The 24271-nt window shown below is 36.5% G+C and overlaps 2 long non-coding RNA genes across 2 annotated transcripts; one reads left to right on the top strand and one right to left on the bottom strand.

The window, feature by feature from the left end:
* Positions 1–1644: 1644 nt before the first annotated feature.
* LOC309844565 lies at positions 1645–23872 on the top strand. The gene is made up of 3 exons (XR_014300763.1): positions 1645–2028; positions 22666–22742; positions 23611–23872. It is a non-coding gene; the product is annotated as an uncharacterized lncRNA (long non-coding RNA).
* LOC309844564 lies at positions 15557–16909 on the bottom strand. The gene is made up of 3 exons (XR_014300762.1): positions 16815–16909; positions 16622–16679; positions 15557–16393 (listed from the first exon to the last, which is right to left on the bottom strand). It is a non-coding gene; the product is annotated as an uncharacterized lncRNA (long non-coding RNA).
* Positions 23873–24271: the final 399 nt, after the last annotated feature.

Below are 24271 nucleotides of genomic sequence, written 5' to 3'. Positions count from 1 at the left end.
TTACCCCAGATGCTCCTTAAGAATACCGACAATGAGATAGGGGATTGTGTGCACCTGAATCAGCACATTCACTGAGTCTTATTTGTCTCATTTCTTGTTTAAAGAATCGGTGGTGCTGTGCACAGAGCAACAAAACTAGGCAGAGGGCTTTTTTTTTTTTTTTCTTTCAATACAGAAAGATGGCCAATCTAAACACCATTTTGAATCACTTCTTATAACTGCCTCTGAGATAAATATGACACTACTGCCTTGATTACTTATCACCAAGAGACACATTAGTGGACAATGATCAGAACACATGACAATATTGCATCCTGAAATAAAATTCATCCTTATGTTTTCTACAAGGTTTTCAAGGATTTAATATGGATTTTTCCACTATCAGTTAAGGGGGAAAAGAGATTTTTTCCAAGTCACTTGAAAAGATAATACAGTAGAAACAGGAATGTCCATTCTATCTGAATCAGTGACCCCCTCCCTGCTCATTAGCTCCCACCAACTTTGAGGATCCAAAATCCCAAACAAAACTAACTCTTTTCTGGTTGAAGTTCCATTGACTCTTGGCAAAAAGCAACTTCCTGGTTCAAAGAAAAAAGGCTTATAAAAAAGCTCACAAGGCTTCTTAGACATCAAATGAGTCTTACGAAACCACATTTTGATGAGCTAAGTGTAAATGAATCAGAAACACATGGATTAAATTTCCCTTGAAATACACATGGGTTTGAAAATCAAGGAAAAAGTGTTTAGCCAAATGTGTTTTGGGTTTTCTTGAACTGAAAACATTTGAAAAAAGTTGAGGCATTTGCTAAACCCTAATACACTGTTGTGTTTGCTCAACCCTCCTCTAAATCAATTAAATTTCCACGAGGCTTCCTCTGTTCCCTTGTGGTTTGTCTTGTCCCCTCTGTCTTGACACTTTATAGACCAAACCAAGTTCCCATTGAAAAAATAGAGTGTTGTTCTAGATCCACTCAAATATGAGGGAGCTATTAAAAAACACAGTGAATCAGAGACATTAAGGAATGGAAAAGCACCCATTAGGTCATGTATTCTATCCCGAGGGTTGGAGCACATGCACTCACCGCTCTCTAGTGCTTTATCCAGTATAGTTTTAAATGTCTCAAGTGACAGGATTTCCACCACCTCCCTTGGGAGAATATTGTGCATTCTAATAGATTTTGCCATTAGGAACCTTGTCTAAATGTGTAACAGGGCAAAATGGGATGTCTGGGGGGGGGAGAAAAAGGTAGTATGGATAATTAACTCTTTCACTACTCTGTATCAGTCACCTGTGGCTTGTTCAGTAAACTTTGACATTTCAATACTATGGAATGTGCTATCTGTACACCTTACTACATTAGTTTTCACACACACACAAAAACAACATTTTGTTAAGCGTATAAAATAATGCTTATTTTAATGTAAGACAAAGCTCCACAATGAACAGAACAATCAAAATAAAACTATGGAAAGTCATAAATATATTTTCTTACCTGATAATATTGTTTTAATATTCCTTAAATATATAGGACTTTGAATGGCAAGACTTTTACTGCCCAGAAATGACATGTAAGTGGCCCCAACCAGAACCTAACCACGAATGCTACCTATATATGTATCATATTACCTACCTACTCTCCAGACTGACTTCCTTCTGCGGCTAATACCTTTTCTTCAAGTCTCTTCAACAGCAAATTGAACTTATTTCCCATTTCTTCTACTCCTCGGCAGGCAATGTGTCCGTCAGGCGTTGTCTTTCTGTTTTTCTAGATAGAAAGGAAAACCTGGCTTTCAATATTACTAACATGTTTTCAGAGGTCTTATGGCAGGGTTTACATTAATTTGCTCTAGTTCTCATTCAACTTACAAATGAGTTATAAGTCACATAATGACTTACGTGGCCTGTCACAGTGCTACTGTGCTGACCTTTTCAAGATTCTGCATTGTGAACAGCTGACAGGCAAACCTCTTCCATGCCAGCTATTGCAACCTATAAAACTTAACCAGTGAAGTGGCAAGAAGAATCAGGTAAGAGGAATGGAAAACCCCATGATATTCCCGACTTCTCTTTCTAATTTCCCTCACATATGAAGGGGCTTTTCATGTTTCACACAATCTTTTCTTCTCCTTTGAAAATGAGCAGTTTCCTTTCCCTCAACCCTGTTCTCCATATTATCTTGCCTCTCTGTGCGCATTTCTGGGTCAGTCTTATAGAATAAGTCCCTTCTTGGGGTATAGAGTTGAGACATTTGTATCTAAGTTGCTCTTTTGCTGCTGTTTGAATATTTGGTGAGAGATTTGGTAGGGATCGAGATAAATAGTTTTCAAAATTCTAGATTCATTTGATTATTATCACCCTTTTTCACTTTAAATTGTGTTTCTCAAAAATATTTTAAATAATACTTCAAGCCAAGTATTTGCTTTTCACCTACCACACTCTGCACTTTAGTAATACTTAACCTTAGCAAAAAGAACGGGGCCATCTTGCTCCCTGTGTTACTATGTTACAACAACTGTTTATATTACTGCTACAGCTTTCCTTATCTGCTATTTTCCCACAACAGATCCAGTTCTCCTTTTTACATTTTTTCTTTAATCTTCTAAATCAACCCTCATAGCCCTTTAATAAGAGTGTTACTTTTCTCTGAATTTCTTCTAATGGTTCCCCTTTCTCTCTTGCTTAAGAGGATTGCTGTTAATATTTAACAATTTCAAATTTCTGTTTTCAGAAGAGGATATTGGATTTGGGTATCTAGGCTGCTTTAACTTTTTGTCAAATTTTCATAACAAAGACTGAAAAACACATATACAGTTTTCATTTGGTAGCAAACAGGACCAAAAATAGGGAGGAATGCTGTTTTTCTTTCTTCTTTAAATTTTTTTTTATATTCAAATGATTACAAACAGAATAAGAACAATATTCTGAATCAGGTTACTTAAATTTATATTCTAATCCAAATTAGGTGAGTTTCTGAGTAAAGGAGTATTTATTTTGCCATTTAGAAAATGCTTTAAAACATGTCTCATATTCAAAAAAACTGAGGAATAAAGGGTTTAGTTCTTCTTACAGAATTAAACTGTGAGATTATGTTAAGCATATGCTTCATGCTGCCATGTTATGACCACTAGCTTGTTTTTTTCATTAATGGCAAAAGTGAAACCAGATTCTGTTACATACACAATGTGATGTCTTCAGCTTACACAAAGTTGGTACAGTCAAAAACTCTATCAGGAGGAGCTGAGGGTGAGGCTGTGTTCAACTAAGTTCAAATATACATATTTTACGTTCCACTTGTTTTACAATGGACACCTTTAAATAAATGTCACTGTCAGTTCATGTTAATAAGCACGTCAGAAAGGGAATTCAAGTTCAATATTTGTTTCTTTAAAATGCTTTTATTCTGTCTTACAAATACATGCTATTTCAAAAGAAGATATTAGTAAGTTCTTGAAAGCCAATATTTTCTATGCTACTATCATTTCATAGACATTGAGAAAGAGAGAAAATATTTATAAAGCACTTAGTGATGAGTCATTCACAAGGAAATAATTATAAATACAAGACAAACAAATTGGCAATTGTTTGCATTTCAAATTAGAAATCACGTAAAATGAAGCATTGCTCTGATTTGCTTCATGAGCATTTTTAGGGAATGCTATTTCTACCTACACTTGTGAGGCTCACATGGAGGTCTAGCTGATAGAACATTAGCCCGAGAGTCTGGATTTCATAAAGTTTCTCCTGGCTCTATCAGACCTCACTGTGTGGCCTGGTGGAATCTGCTCTGGATTTTCTGTATTTCAGTTTCCTCATCAGTGCAACTGGTGATAAGAAGATAAAAAGAAACTTTTAAAAATATGTTAAAGGTATTAATGGTCAAGCATGCTCATAATTTATTAGGACCGAAGCATGTTTTTCACAACAAACATGTTTTCTCTAAAGTCACTGATACTCCTAATAGACTGGACTCCACCTAGACTTTTTAGATAATCATGAATGTCTCTTTAAGTGATGAAGAAGAATGCATAGCTATTTAAGAGATGAGGAAATTCCACTGAGGAGATAACAAGACTGACCCACGGCCACTACGAGTATCAGAAAAATTAGCTAATGCCTTTTTTATAGAACAAATATCACTTAATATGATCTTATAACATTAAAGCTAAATTAGCCACAAACAGACTTTCTCTGGTTATTAACTCTTTAATTGATGATATCAGCACAATCTCCTTGTTCTTATCCAATATGAGTATCAAACAGCAAAAAAAGTACAGGTCTTTTCCTGTCTCTTTTCAACAAGCATCCTTACAAAGCACAAAACACTCCAACTTATTTGCATCCTCAGCCAATGGCATGGATAAGAGTGAGAGACCAGGGAGGAAGATAGGTTAGCATATGCAGACAAAGTCACGCCAGCCCTTGAGTGATTCAAAATGTGATGTTTCTCACCACACAGACAATCCAATATTAAAATACAAGGTATGTTAAAATACACACATGACTAATTAAATCTGTGATCCTGCTTTTGTTTGAGCCATGTATGGCTCGGGATCCCTGCAGGGACGATGCTAACATTGACTCATGGGAGGGAGATCATGTTCCCAGGTTTATTTGGAGAGTTCAAACCCACATTTGTTGTCCTTGCTTCCTGTTAGCATCATCCTAGATTTTCTCACCCATTATTAGTAGTAGTTGTGTTCAAATAAGTTAGGATGATTTGGTAGAACTCCACCTTTCAGCCATTTAGCCACTGAATATATATATTTCCTTTAAAGTCTTCTGGCCTTATTATTATTATTATTATTGGCCTTTTGCAATAAATATAAATATAAATAAACTGAATAGGAAGTTAATTCCTGAATTTCTTCTTGCCAAGAAAGAGGATGAACTTTTAACTTGCACAAAATGCATCTTCACATTTATTAACCACTATAGGAACAGTAATAATATCAGTAAACACATGAAAAACTGAGTTACAACTCTTTCCAAGAAGCATTAGCATTTACTTCAAAAGTTAGTAGCTATTTATAGATGACTATGCCAAAGATGATTACTTAACAAATGTAGCTAAAGAAGGTAGGTTTTCATATTTTTTTAAAAGCAAGGCTTTTCCTTTAGAACGAATTAATGTTCATTAATCATTAATTTTGCTCATGCTAAAGTCAAAATTTTTTTGTGCACATTAAAAGAAAAGAAAAGAATAGCTGCTAATGTATTAACTTTATTGGCAGAAGTTTGCATATGGTTAAGTGATATTAATTTTAGACTCTTATTATTAAATGTTTTCAAAACACAATTCTAACAGTAGTGTAATTTTTCTTTTCACATTTACAAAATCAAAAGATTAGAGTTGTTCATTTTGCTGAAGTAAAATATCTGGAATTTTAAATTTATTTATTTGTTTTTGTACTGATAAAATAAATATAAGTATTGGTGAAGAAAAGTGTCAGTGTCATGTTAAAAAAAAAACAACCTTACTAATTAAGGAAGCCTATGGAACAGAGCCTATGATGTACACATAGTTTATGTTTTTGCTTTCAAACAATTGTGAAAATCTCCAATTAAAGTAGAAGCAGCTGTTGGCAGACTTTAGGTTGGTTCTTTCTTCTGCACAGTAAGACTGACTAAAATGCAGAAATGTTTGTGCTGTGTTATGATGAATTAAACAACATGGTAGTACAGGCATCCCCTCTTCATTGTCCATCAACAAACAGATTCAGATGTTAGAAATGTTTTATTTTTTATCCTATGAAGAGCTGCTTCCTAAGTAAACCTAAGTATTCTAACATGGTATTATAACTCTCTTATAATTCATATATCACTGTTAAAAATGAGAACGTAAACAGGAAATCTTATATACAACCATAAAAGACCTCAAATAGCCAAAGTAATAAAAGACCTCAAATAGCCAAAGTAATCTCTTTTAAAAAATTATTTATTTATTCAAGAGAGAGAGATGGGGGATAGGAGCAGAGGGAAATAGACAAGCAGACTCCACAATGAGCGTGGAGTCCAACACGGGGCTCCTTCCCACGACCCTGACATGACATGAGCTGAAATCAGAAGATCAGATGCCTAGTCAACTGAACTACCCAGGCACCCCAGATAAACAAAGTAATCTTAAGAAAGAAGAACAAAGCCAGAGGCACCACACTTCGTAAGTTCAAAGTATATTACAAAGCTATGGTGATCAAAACAGGGTGGTATTGGCATAAAAATGGACACAAAGACTGATGGAACAGAACAAAGAGCCCAGAAATGAACCCACACATATATGGTCAATTAATTCACAACAAAGGGGCCAAGACATACAATATGAAGAGAATGTACAATGTTCTTTCTACACATTGAAAAGTGTGTGAAAACTGTGTCCATGAGCATCTGTGCTTGATCTCAACAGCTTCTCTCGGACTTTTCTAATACCCTTAGACACATCTTGTTAAAAGGTGTACAAAATAAGTTATTTTTAGTCTAGAAATGTTTAGAAATGTTTCCATATGAATTAATGGTATTTTCTTCTTTGCTTTATGTCATTTCAGCTTATTAAAGGTTTCACAGAAACACTCTACTTTCAGATAGTGGGGGAACCCTGTACAGGCAGATCTGACTTAAGCATTTCTAATTTGAAATCACACTGTAAATAAATAAATAAATAAATGAACGGATAAGTAAATAAATAAATAAATAAAATTGCACTGTTTATCATAACTTCAATATTCCAAATCATTATAAGGTTATGAAATCTCATAAAGCTAAGACAATACCTAAATAAGAAGCAGTGTTAAATGTTTATACAGTTCTTTTTGGTTATGAATATACTACTTTGCCTTCCTGTACTAAGTCAATAGGAAATAGTGTAGAATGTATCCCTCCTAGTACAGGCTCAAGGAATAGTGGATAGACAGCAGTATGATTTTCAGCATCCATCTTTATGTCTTCCAATTACATCAGCATAAATCCTCCCTTCCACCCAGTCCACCCAATATGGTCCCCAAGGACAGCTTGGTCAGGTCTATCCTCCATATTTTCCAAAAAGGCACATAGCTCTATTTTGCACTATCTTGGTTTAGTTATGGTAGGAATGTCCAATCATTATTCCTATACTCACCCTTCTGTTCAAATTCTACTCCCTTTCAAAGATCTAGTTATAATCCTACCTCCTCAGTGGAGCTATTTCAGTGCACCTAGTTCAATAACACATATTGTCTGTCTTATACGAGAGAGCACTCAATTTACATGTATATATATTGACACCCAGATATGTACATCTATATATATATTCTTTTTAACATCATGTTATTCTTTTCTCCCTAGTAAATTATGAACTTTCATGGGAAGAATTGATTCTTAGATGTGTCTACCTCTCCATTTACATGTATAATCTGGTTGATAGGCACTTGTATTCACTTGATTAAAGGTTTTATTTCCTTTTAATTTGTTTTAAGGCATTCATTTATAACAAAGGATCTTAGTATTATACCCTTTACCCCTATCTATTTGCAATATAGAATACAGAATAGGCTCTTCTTATATTGAAGTAGCTCTGTAAGTCCTGTAAAAGAGCTATTGCATGAGTCCTACCTTCCACCAGGCCTAACGTCTATCCACATCTCCTGCAGTTAGTTACATTGGAAATTAGTTGCTAACATGCCTGGTCCTTGAAGATGTAGCGATCAGTGTCTAATGTGTTGATTTGAAAGGCAACAACCTGGATTAGATTTCTGCATGAAGTGTCAAAATACAAGACACAGTGTAACATCTATTCCATATCTAACCTGATTTAATAGCCATTCAGCACTTCTTAAATTTCCTTTAAGTCAAGATCATATTTGCTGCACTTTGAAGGGTTGAGTGAACACATAGCCCAATCAGGAGAGAGAAAAGGATATAAAACAGCAACAGAACATTGACAAATGCATGAGGAGTACTAAGATGCAGAACTGTGGGTTTCATTTTCTTCTATCTTTCTTTTTCCTCTTCTCTTTCTCCTTTTTCAGAATCAAGTTTAGGAAAAGCTCCCATCAATATGTATCATTTTTCTATTGTCTGTTTATTAACAAATGTTAATTAACAAAAAAGGAATATATAAATTCTATTTTAACCATGGGACTCAGTAAATAAAAACAGTAGCAATATACTACTTTGAATGAAGTCAAGATATATCAGATTAAAATATCTTAGAATCATAACCACAGTCTTATTTTATTATAAAGTAATGACATATAATGATCAAATATCGGCATCAGACATGTAGAAGAAAGGAAATAAAATTCCCCTTTCTTTTCAGGACCTAATTTCTCGTACTGAAACTTGCATATCATGAAGATGTGACCTTTTGAAGGTCTCCATTAATACCTTGTAAAGAATTTATTTTTTTAGATCTATTAACCATGTTTAACATGAATATAGGTTTAAAGATCCATGATTTCATTAAAAGCCAAAAGTCAGAATTAAAATATATTGCAGGTTATTTTATTACAAGTTTTTCAATTTCCCTAATTTCTTTTTTTTTTTTTTTTCAGATTTTATTTATTTATTTGATAGAGAGTTGGGGGGGAACACAAACAGAGTAAGTGGAAGAGGGAGAAGCAGGCTTCCCAGTAGAGCAGGGAGTCCAACGTGGAGTTTGATGCCAGGACCCTTGGATCATGACCTGAGCCAAAGGAAGTCACTTATAGACTGAGCCACCCAGGCACCCCCCGATTTCCCTAATTTCTATAGCTTATTGTAAAAGTACATATACATATGTATCATGCTGAATAATTGTATCTGTATATCCTTACCATATTCATCATTTTACATAAATGAAACCTTGACCCAGTAAAATGATACTTTGTTATTCAAGTGATGCAAATCTTTGAATTATCTTGTTTGAATTAGGTCTCTGCTCTTCTGCTTTCACCAGTAAATGTTTTGTTTTATGTTATACTCATTGCCCCACAGGAATTTTATATATATATATATATATATTTTATTTTATTTTTACTTTTTCCATTTTATTTTTTTTTCGATGTTCCAACATTCATTGTTTATTCACCACACCCAGTGCTCCATGCAATACATGCCCTCCATAATACCCACCACCAGTCTCGCCCAACCCTCCACCTCCCTCCCCTCCAAAACCCTCAGTTTGTTTCTCAGAGTCCACAGTCTCTCATGGTTTGTCTCCCCCTCCAATTTCCCCCAACTCACTTCTCTCCGACTCCCAATGTCCTCCGTGTTATTCCTTATGCTCCACAAGTAAGTGAAACCATATGATATTGACTCTCTCTGCTTGACTTATTTCACTCTGCATAATCTCTTCCAGTTCAGTCCATGTTAACAGAAAAGTTGTGTATTCATCCTTTCTGATGGAGACATAATAGTCCATTGTATATATGGACCAATCTTCTTTATTCATTCATCTGTTGAAGGGCATCTTGGTTCTTTCCACAGTTTGGTGACTGTGGCCATTGCTGCTATGAACATCGGGGTACAGATGGCCCTTCTTTTCACTACATCAGTATCTTTGTGGTAAATACCCAGTAGTGCAATTGCAGGATCATAGGGTAGCTCCATTTTTGATTTCTTAAGGAATCTCCATACTTTCCAAAGTGGCTGCATCGATTTGCATTCCCACCAACAGTGTAAGAGAGTTCCCCTTTCTCCACATCCTCTCCAATACTTGTTGTTTATTGTCTTGTTGATTTTCGCCATTCTAACTGGTTTAAGTTGTTATCTCAATGTGGTTTTGATTTGAATCTCCCTGATGGCTAATGATGATGAACATTTTTTCTTGTGTCTGTTAGCCATTTGTATGTCTTCTTTGGAGAAGTGTCTGTCCTTTAAGAGATAAAAGATGGACAAAGAGGAGAGAAGCTCCTTCTTGCAAAGTTTGAGACTGATGCGCTGCCTACTGTGCTAAGGAGGCACCTCCTTCTTGCAAAGTTTAGATAGTGATGCTATTACCTCTGTTACAATGTTAAATCAAATGTGTTATTTTATTGGGAAGACCAATTTTATTTGCATATAAATACTATGGTGTGGAGGTTTGCTTCCTTTGCATCAGGCGGTGTAATGAAGGGAAGTCAGCTTTCTTTGAATATTTATTTCTTGAGAAAAAACACACCAGTGATATCTTCACAAATGGCTCTATGATAATCTTTGCAGTGTTTTTTTTTTTTTTTTATAGTCATTCTTTACATTTTATTCCTAATCCGAGCACCATTTGGGTTCTTTCAGAATGAGTATTTGGAACTAGCAATACACTCACAGCCTTCTCTGGACATTGTATAGACTGCACACAATAGATTCATTTTGGTCCTCATGAGTAGCATTCAGTAATGAGGAACATGTAGCCATATGAGAAGGACATGAAAGAGCTTACTTTTAGTTATTCCATGTGCCATCGAAGATTTACGTATTTGGGCAATGTTTAGAACCATGGTCATGTGGAAAGTTTGCCAGGGATTAGATTATAGAAGAAATCCATTGCCAAACTAATGAATTAAATGAATTAGCAACTATTTAGTAGAAAAGTAGAAGTCGTAACTATAATGCTAAACAGATTCATTACATAAGTATAAAGTGGAAATGGAAATGGGGGGGAATGGTAGAGTCTTTACAGTGCCATATCCTGAGGGATACCAAGTGAGTGACATTTAATTGCTTTCTACTAGGATAGACCCAGAAAAATAGCTCACCAGCATAAAGCATGTCACCAAGATGGAAAGTTAGCAAAAGGCAGAAAGAAAACCTGAAGTTTAGATAAAGTCAAGAAACAGAGATAGGAGTCAGTGCTCATGGTGATGAAAGTGTCCGTTGCTGTAGTGTGACCCCTCTCCCACCATGTTTAAGGTTTCCTTCAGGGACAAAGCATGAAAATTTACTGGCCAGTTTTGCACAGCTAAATTCAAGGTGGTCCCTGAACACTAATCTTTGGACTCTCTCAGCCTGACTTCAAAAGAGCTATTCTAGGGGGCAGGGAGGGAAGGACTATTTAAAAACCTAGGTTCCTGGTACTTGATCCCACAGCTTTGGTCTCTGTCAGTATATCTGGGATGGGACATTAAAATATGTTTCATTTTTGTTTTGTTTGTTTTGTTGTTGGGGGCAGTGTTGCAAGGTATGCCAGAATTAAAAGATGTTACCAGGCCAGGCCTTCCTAAGATTGGTAGTTTTCTTAAACTTTAGTGTATTTGAATCAGCAGGAGAGACTTACTAAGCCCCAGATTACCTGAGAATTTACATTTTTAACGAGTACCCAGTTGATTCTGAGTTTTCTAGTCTAGGAACCATATGTCAAAAAACACTTGTGTAGAGAAGTTACATATACAAAAGCCTGTAAAACCTAAATTAAAAAAAAGGGTGCCTGGGTGGCTCAGTTGGTCAAGTGTCTGCCTTTGGCTCAGGCATGATATCAGGGTCCTGGGATTGAGTCCAACAACCTGCTGGGGTGCCTGGGGGGCTCAGTTGTTAAGCATCTGCCTTTGGCTCAGGTCATGGTCCCAGGGTCCTGGGATCGAGCCCCACCTCGGGCTCTCTGCGCAGCGGGGAGCCTGCTTCTCCCTCTTTCACTCCCCATGCTAGTGTTCCCTCTCTCACTGTGTCTCTCTCTGTCAAAAAAATAAAATCTTTAAATATATATATGTGTATATATATATATATACAGTTTTGCACAGCTAAATATATATATATACACATATATATATTTGCCTGAATCAGACGGAGGATCAATAAAAAGTACGAGGGATCTGTGTGGGTTAGAAGAGAGCATGCCCAGCCTAAATGTATTTATAATGTAGTTTCTTCTAAAATATTCTATAGGCCAGCTGAAAATCCTCTGAGGTAAAATTCCACTCTATGCCCCTACATATGTGATTTCTAGCTCTATGAACTTAAATTAAGCATGGCTTTCTACGAAGGGTGGAAATGTCTTTCATTCATTCATTCATTACTTATCGAGTAACTTTTATATGCTAGGTACTGTTCTTGGTGGATGGGATATATCAGTAAACAAAATAGAAAAGTGTCCTTACAAAGAAATTTATAAGGCACCTATCCACTTTTTTATTTTTTGTTCATTTAAAATTAAAATATATATAATGCTAAGGCCTGTCTTACTTATTAGAATTCCCAAGAATGCAACCATTTCATATCAAGCCGTGTAGTTTCATAAACTTTTAATTAAATACTTACATTTTTTAGTTCATCTAACTGCTAAAAGAAATAGCTTGTCTGAAAATTCTAAGGTACAAATATAAAGACTGTGATTTGGGGGAATAACAAACCTTAGCACCCCTTAACAAATATATGCAGAAGTGGTGGTCTATGAGACTTTGAGAGAGATGAAAGATTTAAAGAATACAAACTCGAGGGGTGCCTGGGTAGCTCAGTCGTTAAGCATCTGAAGCATCTGCCTTCAGCTCAGGTCATGATCCCAGGGTCCCGGGATAGAGCCCCGCTTTGGGCTCACTGCTCTGCGGGGAACCTGCTTCTCCCTCTCCCACTCCCTGTGCTGTGTTCCCTCTCTCGCTGTGTGTCTCTCTCTGTCAAATAAATAAATAAAATCTTTAAAAAAAAAAAAGAATACAAACACGATCATTTAAAACTTTTTCAATCTTACCTTCACGTAATTGTCTAAGGAGCTTTTGAAAAATATCAATGCCTGGCCCTACCTATAGAGTTTCTGTTTTTCCTTGTTCTGGAGTAAGCTCAGGCATGCCCATTTAAAGGGCTTCCTGAATGATTCTAATGTGCAACTATGATTGAAAACCACTGATATGCACAGTGTTATTTATTTGTTCATTTCTTAGCAAACATTTAGTGTACACTAGTATGAGCACGTGTTAGGCTATATTCATGAATGAATGAAATATGGCATATATCCCCATGACTATATAGTTCTTTAGTATTTCAAGAAACTATTTAAAACAAAACAAAACAAAAAACAGAGGCTTTTATTAGGGATTTGAGTGACTGCTGAATGACCTTGCCTTCCACAGGCGGACGCTGGGTTATGTTTCTGAGTAACACCTTTTGGTGGGCAATTTTCTTGAAGTAACACTGAAATTGAAACAAGTTGAGAGTTTTTTAACATCACAAATAGATTTAGAAATGCAATTTAAAAGGATATACTTGAAACATACTTTGTCCCAGATACATTTCAGATTCTTCTTAATTATAAAGAAAGGAAGTAGATACAGAAGGTGCAAGTGCTATTACAAGTCAACTGACTTAAGCCTACATGAAAGAAAACAATGTATACAATGTTCTCAGCAGGACTTCCAAGCAGTCTGTCCTCAGAGTACTAAAAAGAGGCAAGATTTTAATTGGGTGAGAAGGGTTGATTTTGAACTATGGAATAAATTACCTATTCAAATAATTTAGAAAGGGTGTTCTATAACGCTCTTGATAATTTTAACCCATCTCAGCACTGTTCCCTAGGAAATACTTTTATTATTTTCTGAATTCCTTTTAAGAAGTTTCTGATATTTAAAGGGAAAGATGTTCTTTCTAAATATTTATAAGACACCAGAGACCAAAAAATGCCTAGGTCTCTTCATAGATTGACTGTTCTTCTAGATTTATTTTTAATGTATTTTTTTCTATATACACAGCTATATTATAAGATCTTTTTAACAACTCCCAGGATCCTAAGAAACCCTACAGGTTCTTTGATTAATCCCCCATCCACTCTCAACTCTATCTTTCCTTCCTTATCACCTCCCCTAATAAGCATAATTTTATTTACTTCTTCCCAATTTTGTCCATTATCCTGTAGGTATCTCTGATTGTTCTTGTTGCAGCAGATTTTATGCATATGTGGCAACAGGCACCGTGGTTGCTATTTTGAATGCCTTGTTTCTAATCCTCAATATCCAATCTTATAAGGTAGCTATTTTCCTCAAACCATGGATATGGAAATAGAAGTGAAGAAGAGAAGAATAAACTTGTTCATCTTTATTGAGTAGCCCGATGAGCCAGGAAGCCATGCCAGGTTTGTCTGAACTGAAATGCCTAAATTATTATTCTAGCTCATCTCTCCAAGGCTAGTTCTATCAAGGGGTTAGAATAACTTCAGCCTTTTTCACAAGTCTACTATTTCTGGCACATGTACTTTTTTTTAGACCTTTCTAAAGGTAAACTTCATTTCCTGTGACTATTCCTCATGTGTGGTAATTCTTAACTGGCTTTGCTTGCCTTGTTACAGTTCCTTGCAAACAGATGTACGTGGGTCCCGCAGGGTTGACTGAACTCTCTGGGTGTTGTGTGTGCAACTTCAAGTTGAGTTGCACCCTATCTGCCTTATTCTAGAGCAATGCTTCTATTAATACTGCCTGAGGGCCCATCAGTCTTTTTGGCAGCCACATTACTGTTGACTCCTACTGAGCTCATTGTCAACTAAATGCCTCAGTCTCTTTCACAACTGCTGTCGTTAAGTTCTATCACCCTCAGTCCTACCTTTGTGTATTTTGTTTCTGAATCCAAGTTTCAGGCCTTAACAATTATCCGTAATGAATGTAATAATATTAGAGTCACCCCATTGTTCCAGACTTCTGTCATTTTTCAGTATCTCTTAACCTCTGCATGTCGGGGGGGGGGGGGACGCGGGGGTGCTTTGCAGAGCATAGTGCAGAGAGATTCTGAATCCACATTTGTTATAGTCACTCTCCCTCATGACTTAAAGCTTTGTCTTTCCAAAACAGTCACATAATTTTAACTTACGTTTAATTTATTGATACATTTCTTAACTGAGTAGGACTTGGGGCTAACCACCAAAAACTTCTGTTCAGGATAAAGACAATGCCCCTGAGGGAGATAGAGCTTTTTGGCTATAATGTGAGCTGTGCCTCTCAATGTCCTGTATCCGGTATGCCCTCAACTACTATGCGGATCCTGTTGGCCTCATGTATGGGTTGCAAATAATTGTAGAGATTTTAAGAGTTGGAACTCAGGTAAGCTCAGGTAAGCAAAAAGTCAGGAGGAGCAGCTTGAAGTAGTCAAATTGTTACTAGGTCAGTCACTCAAATTAAATTGTCCAGACAGGGGTGCCTGGGTGGCTCAGTCATTAAGTGTCTGCCTTTGGCTCAGGTCATGATCCCGGGGTTCTGGGATCGAGCCCCACATCGGGCTCCCTGCTCAGGGAGCCAGCTCAGCCGTAAGCCTGCTTTTCCTTCTCCCACTCCCCCTGCTTGTGTTCCCTCTCTTGCTGTGTCTCTCTCTGTCAAATAAATAAATAAAATATTTTTTAAAAAATGTCCAGACATACTAAATTATGAGGAAAATAAAAGCTACCAAATCCTGGGAGCATAAGAGGGGATTAACACTGTATAATAATTTTGTCACCAAAAGAATCACTACCTGTTTAAAACGATGTAAATATTATGACTGAATGCACTGCAAAGTTTTTATGTGAGATCAGAGATGAAAAATATATTTGAAAAGAAACAAAATTTTCTCTTTCCTATTCCTTGGTCTTATTCTCTTTTGTCTCTTTTCCTCAATTCTTAGATAAAAACTAAGTGATCTAAAAAGGAAAAAAAATAAAAAAATAAAAAGGCAAGAATGTTCCATGCCAGATAGTTTTTAATCTTCTTCCTCTAACAGTTTCCAAGAAACTAAAAAGGGAAAAGTGGAGAGAGGAGAAAGATAATCAGGGTTGATTGTGAATCTGGGAAAAGTCTCAACTATGTATTGAGATTCACAAAAATGAAATATGAAAGATCACAAGAGAGGAAATGAATAACCATTTTGCCCGTTGCCAGTGTTCTGCTCCCCATTCTTCCAGCTGTGGCCGAGGCTTCAGCTTCACCCTTCAGACTGGAGTTGGAGGCTCATGCACACGTCCCAGCTGCTGTGTTCTCTGGTACTGTAGTTTGCCTTTCTTTAGAATGCCCTAAAGATAGCATTCTTAGTAAACATACTGTCAGCCAGAGAGAATTGCATCAGGGGGATGCAACCATCCTCTCTCAGAGGAAAGGCTTTTACACCTGCAGGGTGTAAACTATGGGAAATATACAGCTTTTTTTTTTTTTTTTTTTCAATTGTAACATCAGCAACCAAAAAAAAGTTCCTGATTCAGCTCTCCAAATACTCTTCTCACCTCTGCAGAGGATTCAATGTCATGGACCTATGACAGTCATCTTCACAATACATCCTCTGTGCATGGCACAGTGAATGGCACACACCAGGCATTCAACCAATATTTGCTGACTGAACACATGCACTTTTAGCTGAGCCACCTGGGATGAGCTGCGACTTTTGGCATAAGTAAGAATGAGCAGATACTTGATGCTCAAACACGTGTGTGGTAATGAGCAGTGGGCGTGGCCAGGAAAGGAATTCTGTCAGGTTTCGCAGTTGCATTGCTGGTGGTGATCTCGCCATGTTTTCCAGACATTGGGTTGAATTCTTCAAGATGAAATAACAGAACATTTCATATTGGAGTATACAGAAATCCAACCTTCCCTGGAGCCCTGAGAGTTTCTCATTCACTTGACTTGATAAGGGACCCAGAAGCTTGCGTTTTTATTAAGTTCCCAGGCTGTGTCAATGCTGTTGGTTGAAAACCACTGAACTAATCCAACCCCAAAAGGACAATGAGGAAACCCAGGGGAGAGTGTGGATAAAGAAACATACCAGTACACATACTCAAGCAGCACCCACATCCTCCTTCCAACTGAGGCATTTTTGTTTTCTTACATGGCAGCATGAAGTAAAGAAAAGCAGAAGGAAGAACAAGTGTTGGGGAGACCTTAGTGAAGTAAAAGCAGCACCAGTAAACGAGGATAGCTTTTATGTGAAATTTGTGGATTAAATAGAAATTTTTTACTTGTTCTGACGTTCTCTGGCGGGGAGGGAGAGGTTCTATGATCTTGCTGCTAGCTTCTTCCACATCTAAAAACAGTCAGAAAATTCCTGCTGCAAACTTAAGCCCATTTCCATTGCTAATGAAGCATTCTATATTATACCACTCAGGAGTTGATGTTGGAAAATATATGTGTCTATGAAGTAACTACATTTAAAAAAATAAAATTGAAATAAAAATAATTAAATGCAGCCAGCAGCTTTAGGCAACCATTTCATCACATGGTAAAAAAAAGTATTAAAAAACCATCCAAAATCCGTTCTCCTCCGTAACTTCTTGCCTTACTGCTTCACTACAATGAGCCATATAAATTACTGAAACCACTGTCTTCATGCATTTCTTATTCTATGGCCAGTTCTGTGTCCTTTTAATGAATTGAGCCATCTTCATTTATTCCTTTGTTCTCAGCTCACTTTGCTTTATTTACAAACAAAAAAGAGCAAACAAAGCCTATACTTAGTCACCAAAAAAGGTAAATTTCTCTACTCATTAGTCTCACTGAAGACAGTATTGGAAAGGGAATTAAGTGGGTCATGTACAGATTCTTAGTTAGGATGTGAAGAATTATACTGGTCCCAAAGAATTAAATACATCATCTTCCTCAACATTTGAAATCATTTTATATGACCCAAACTTCTCACAGATGCACTTATTTGTTCTTGAAAAGATGAGGTGAATTGGCATAAAATAAACCCATATATACACATTGTCTACAATAAACACATATATACATATATATATATAATAAAACCATTTATGTTTATGAGAAGAAAGCTTGGTTGTACTTATCCAAACAACCAGAAATCTTGTGTTGCCTCTACTGGGAAATAAGTCTATGAGAGGATGCACAGATTTATGAACGAGGAACACTCATGATTTATTTTGGTTAATGCCCTGATTTTGTTGGTTTGCTTTTAGTTTACCTTCCTTTTACCTATATTTGGGTAGATGATTCTAATAGATGAATAGTTGTCCTTACACTGTATGGAATGCTAAATAACAAAACAATGTCTTAACTCCCAAACTCTAATCTTCTTACATAGTACGCAAGAATATGTCCAGTTGTACAGAATATATTCCCTGCAACTTTCAGCATGTAAGGAAACTCAGGCTGGGATAAATAATAGAATAAGGGGTTTAGTAAAATGTACACACACACACATGTTTATAGCTAAAAAAATTGGGACACCTGGGTGGCTCAGTGGCTTATACCTCTGCCTTCGGCTCAGGTCATGATCTCAGAGTCCTGGGATCAAGCCCCGCATCGTTCTCTCTGCTCAACACGGAGTCTGCTTCTCTCTCTCTCTCTCTCTCAATGTCTCTCTCTCTGCCTGCCTCTCTGCCTGCTTATGCTCTCTCTCTCTCTCTCAAGTAAATAAATAAAATCTTAAAAAAATGCTAATAATAAGTATTTTTCCCCTGTCATATCACTATACATTATTGATAATTATCATTCTTGGTGCATTTTTCTGAAGTTACCAGAGAATTGAACTTTGTTGTGTGTTAATATTATTACTCCATATATACCTAATTATATGTGCTCACTATATTCTTAAGAAGGTACATTGGAATAATAAAAATTTGGGAAATAAGTCAAGCAGAGAAAGACAACTATCATATGATCTCCCTGATATGAGGAAGTGGTGATGCAACATGGAGGCTTAAGTGGGTAGGAGAAGAATAAATGAAACAAGATGGGATTGGGAGGGAGACAAACCATAAGTGACTCTTAATCTCACAAAACAAACTGAGGGTTGCTGGAGGGAGGGGGTTTGGGAGAAGGGGGTGGGATTATGGACATTGGGGAGGGTATGTGCTTTGGTGAGTGCTGTGAAGTGTGTAAACCTGGTGATTCACAGACCTGTACCCCTGGGGATAAAAATATATGTTTATAAAAAATAAAAAGTTAAAAAAAATAAATAAAATAAAAAATAAAAAAATAAAAATTTTGGAAGTAGAAATCTAATTTAACTATCTATCCTGTACCAGTGTTTTTCAAACTGTCCTTAAACAGGAAAAAAACACAAAACAAACCAGTTTATTAGCACACGCACACTCACAAACACACATAACTAACACGAAATGTCACATGACAGTTTATGCTAAATGAGATGCATTCTGACATTTTCTATTCTATCTTGTTTTATTTTTTTAATTATTTAAATTAAATAATTTAATACTATTTAAAATTATTTAAATTAAATAATTAAAGATTATTGGTCATGCCTTACTAAATTAATTTCAGTGTACACTAAATTTCACAAAAATCTCATCACTTGCAAAACACTGCTGTTTTTAGGAAATTCTATAATGATGATCAAACAATCCTTTAGTATAGGGATTACCTTCTGATTTGTCCTTGGACCAATTTAAGGTTTTGCTATAATGGGTCTTCAAAATATATGCTCACTTCTCTCTGACTAGTGCGTATCTGAAGGTAACTACAAAATATATGTTGTACAAATGAAGACACTACAGTATTTGATAATGTTATGGTTGCTTAAGTTGCCATCTTTAATGAACACTTTGCAGTTCACCAAACCGGTGAGCAGTGTGTGCAGCCTACTGTCTCCAAGCCTAGTACCTTTGTGCTTCCATTCCCTTGGGCTTCTCTATACTTGACTTTCTATACATTAGATCATTCCTAAGAGAAGTCTAAAAAAGCATCTCTAGCAATCTTTAATTCATATGATTAAAAATTCAAAAGAAGCCCTTGTACCAGCTGTTAAACTATGTTCGTAAACTGTAATTCAGAGTTCAGGCCCCAGCAAATTGAAGGTTAGGTTAACAGGATTATTCAGTGGAAGTGCATTAAACTGTAGCAACTGGAACAGTAGGTGGACTGTTTTATACATGCTCATTTGCAGAAGATAAACTAAGGATAAGCAAACTTACCTCATTGGAAATCTTGCCATCCAATTCTTTTGCCTCTTTTCTGCAGTGTGGCTTAAAAAGGGAAGCAAATGAAATTAACCATCATGTTTATTTACTACATATGCAGATAAAAAGAAGAAAAGCCACATCCATTGTTACATGGAATCTTATTTGAAAATGACCAAATGAGATTCTCTTCTCAGACTTTAACTTTTTCACATAAGTCTGAAGTTTCAGAAGAAAAGTTTTTTTGCTGCCCCAAACTGAAATGTGTTCACATGAAAATTTGGGAAACACCAAAAATTAAAATGAGCCTTTAGTTAGAATATTGATGCCCTTATGCTTCTGTGACAGAATAGTAAGTTTTCTTTATGGCATCAATCCCCTACTTGCAAAAACTAAGCAAAGCTACGTCATAAGATAGAATGTTTGAGAATTCAAAATCCGTAGTCCCGAAGCTGGTTCTGGCGTGGGCACTCTTTAGCAGCATGCCCTTAGGGAGCCACTTAAACTCTCTGGGCCTCACTTTTCTCACTTCTAAAATGAGAGAAATGGACAATATGACTTTCTTCTGTGGACAAAGGATCCTTTCTTTTGTAAGTTTCTTTGCTTCTAAGTTTATGCCTAAAGTGATTGTGGGCTAGATCTCCTCCTCGTTGGCTGATAAATGATCGGGAACAAAAGAGACGAGAAACACAAAATCTCTTTGATCTTAAATGAACTTGAATTTCTTTTTTTTTTTTTTTCCCCTCCTCAAGAGTTACTTACTGCATTGGAAAAGGGAAAGAAGAGTTCTCCAGATGAGAGTGAAGAAAATGACACAAATTAGTAATCTGGGTTAGAAAATGTAAAATAAAATCGGTGGAGATGAATTTAAACAGATGCTTCTGCCTCACGATGTAGTAAACATAAATTAGGAAAAGAGTGAATGAAACTTTTAAAATCATGAACATTAACTTCAACAGAATGAGAAAGGTATCACACACACCCCCCCAAAACCCCAATATTTTGCTTAAAAACAGGATACAAGATGTTAAAAAAAAAAAAGGCCCTTGTGAAAACTCAGACCAAAATTTTGAAAAAAATTCAAGAAAGTATCAAAACTAAAAATATTTGAAAGATCACTTTTAGTCAGTAAACATCATGAGATGCTACTTTAAATAGGTTTTTGAAAAAAGTGGTATAGCTGTACACTACAGTTATGACAGTTCAAACCTCCTTAGTATAATTAGTAAGTATAACTTACTAGTTGGCTTTTTTTTTCTAAAGATTTTATGTATCTATTTGACAGAGAGAAATCACAAGTGGATGGAGAGGCAGGCAGAGAGAGAGAGGGAAGCAGGCTCCCTGCTAAGCAGAGAGCCCGATGCGGGACTCGATCCCAGGACCCTGAGATCATGACCTGAGCCGAAGGCAGCGGCTTAACCCACTGAGCCATCCAGGCGCCCCACCAGTTGGCTTTTTCTATAGGGATGCTTAATCTCAGCATCTTTTTATATGGAATGAAGTTTCCTCTGTATCTATGGAGCTGCTCAATACACAGTGGTCTGTAAGCAAGATAAATGCTAAAAATATGATAGGGATGCCTGAGTGGCTCAGTCGTTTAAGCATTTCCCTTCAGCTCGGGTGATCCCAAGGTCCTGGTATTGAGTCCCACATCAGGCTCCTTGCTCAATGGGGAGCCCGCCTCTCTTTCTGCCTGCTGCTCCCCCTGCTTGTGTATACTCTCTCTCTCCCTAATGAATAAAAAAAATCTTAAAAAAAAAAAAAACGATAAAGTTCCTTGGATAAAAACATACATTCATTAAAAAGCATTTATCCTTCACTTATTGGATTCAGAGACATTTGTGCATGTTTAAATTTTTCTCATATCTACACAATAGAGATTCATGTATCAAATCAAGGTGGCCAACCAAAAATAAGAGCTAAGGAGTAGGAAAAACGCCGGTGTGCAACTCCAGATTACCACCCCAATTATGTTGTGAATCTTGGCAAACAACTACATGTTCCTGATCTCTAGTTTTCAAATCATTGAAGAAAATGGTCATTCATATTGTGAATTTAAATGAATTAATACATACAATGCTCACCATATTGGAATTACTCAATATGATATTAGTGTTTTTTCTAAGATGGATCTAGCAGTAATAATTTTTGCAGAAAGAAATCTCCCACAGTATATCATAAATAACAGCTCTTTACTTCATATCATATTCTAGTTTCCAATGGAGAGAAACTTTAAAGTACAGACATTATATTCAAGACCTTTTAAATGATTAGGAATATTGTGAACTGTGGATGAAAGGGACTGTTTCTGTTAATGGAGGGAAAGTGCACTTCAGGAGAAGGAAGACAGAGCATCACTTCTGTTGTTCTCAAATAGCTTCCTGTGTGGAGCACTCTTTCAGCAAACATCTGAACAGAATGCACAATGGCAGCAGCCCTCATGGTGCTGTATCTTACTAGCAGGGGAGAGGTAAATATTAAATGAAAGTACTAAATGACACACTGAGTTATAAGGCAACAACAGGTATGGAAATATAAGTAGAACAAACTCATTCTGAAAAAAATGGGAGCATATATGAAGGGGTACAGATTACACCGTTAAGCAGGAAGGTCAGTATGAACCTCAGAGTGAAAGGTGAATTTTGCACAAAAGCTTAAAGAAGGTAAGGGCACTGTCCAGGAGATTGACTGGGGGTATGATGCTGATGGAGGACATAGGCAAACCAAAGTCCCAAGATGAGAATGTGAAGCCTTATCTGCTGAACAAGAAACCCAGTATGACTGGAATGGCATATTAAGAGGGAACTTGGGTTTTTAGGGACTTGGGCTTTTAGTCTGGATGAAATGAGGGCCAGGGGGCTTTCAGAGGCCTGAAGAGGAGGAACAAGCTATACTTCAGTCAAACAGGATTAAACTTGCTGTTATTTATTCTCAGCAGGAAGCAGTGAAACATGTTTGGAGAGACTATCTCAATAATCTAGGAGGAACACCAGCGTGGTATTAGTAGAGAAGGTAAGAAGAAGTCATGTTCCGGATATATTTTCAAATCTGAGACAACAGATTTGATAATGAAGTAGGTGCATGCTTTGAGAGAGAAAATAATGAAAGAGGATACCATGGCTGGGGTCTGAATGACAGTGGGATGCAATTTACATTACCTGAACTGTGAAAGTTTATGGGGAAAATAAGTAACTTCTAGGAGGAAACATAAAGAATTGGGTTTGTGCATATTAATTGTGAGAAGCCCATTAGATATCCCAGTGTCTGTGTAGAAATGCACAAGGAGGTTTGGGGAAAAGGGCTTATCTGAAAACCTATATTTAGCATTCTTCAACTTAAACTTAGAGTTTACCAGTGAACTGATAGTATCAAAGCCATGAAGAATAGATAAGATCACCTAAAGGAATGAGGGTAGATAGAAAGGGGAGTCCAAGGACTGAAGCATGGGACCATCCAGCATTTAGAGATGACTACCTGAGCTCTGTGTCTCAGGCCCTTAGTACTCAAACATTCCAGACACACCAGGTCCACTTAAAACACTATGCTTTGACTTATACTCATTCCTTCCATCTGACCCATAATCATCTATCAGAAATCCTTCTGTCCTCCCGGAACCATCTACATAACTCAGAAGATATTTGTCTAATTGTGCTCATCCTCTGTGACTGCAGAACACTTGCATTTTGCCCTGCACTACGTGTATACACCTGCCCCCTTTAGCCTATTGGGAGGGCTCAGATGGCAGCAACCCTAGCATTGCCATTACCACCACTTATGAAAATGACATCAGTGAGTGTTTAATATGTGCCAGGCATGCTCTTAAGTTCATTGAAAACATTATCTCCCTAAATTCCTTAACTCACCTACTCTTATTTTACAGAAGAAAAAATTGAGACTGGAGAACTAAGACAAATTATTTGAAGACTCCTAGCTAGAAAGCAGCAGAACTAAATTTCAGTACCAAGTCTCAACTATTCTAAAGACCTTGACCACTGCCAGGCACCTTCATGTTATTCATTTTATAATTTTCTGGACTTGGTAAATATTTTATACAAGTTACTGAATAAATAAGTGAATGAGTTCTTGAATTAATAGCTCTGCTTTCTTTTTGGCAACCGTAATAAAACCTTGACTAACAGAAATTAATTTTGCACATCTTTCAATTAATTAGGATTTTTAATTTTCTTGTTATAGTCTATTTTTAATAAAACATGGCCAATCACAGAACATTTCGCTTTAGTTTTTCAATCAGAATAAATTCCTGAAACATTCCTTTGAGGTGAGGGCAAAATTATCTGTGTTCCCCATACATTGGACTTCGCCTTGGGTAATATTCTTTCTTGAGACATTATGATTAGGACCACAGGATCATGTGATCTCAAACTTTTAAGGAAAGATATATATCATATTCCCCATACAATTCACCTGGAAACACTTTTAAAAATATTTTAGAGTCATTTTTGGCAACATGAATCAAAGTGTACATTTTTAATTAAATCTTTAGCTAACTAGAAATCCCAATCATAGAATGTCTTCTTCAC

The sequence above is a fragment of the Mustela nivalis genome (genome assembly GCF_964662115.1).
Source record: "Mustela nivalis genome assembly, chromosome: 11".
NCBI classification, from domain to species: domain Eukaryota; kingdom Metazoa; phylum Chordata; class Mammalia; order Carnivora; family Mustelidae; genus Mustela; species Mustela nivalis.
Note: the sequence above shows the minus strand (reverse complement) of the source record. Positions and strands in the feature narration are given on the sequence as shown.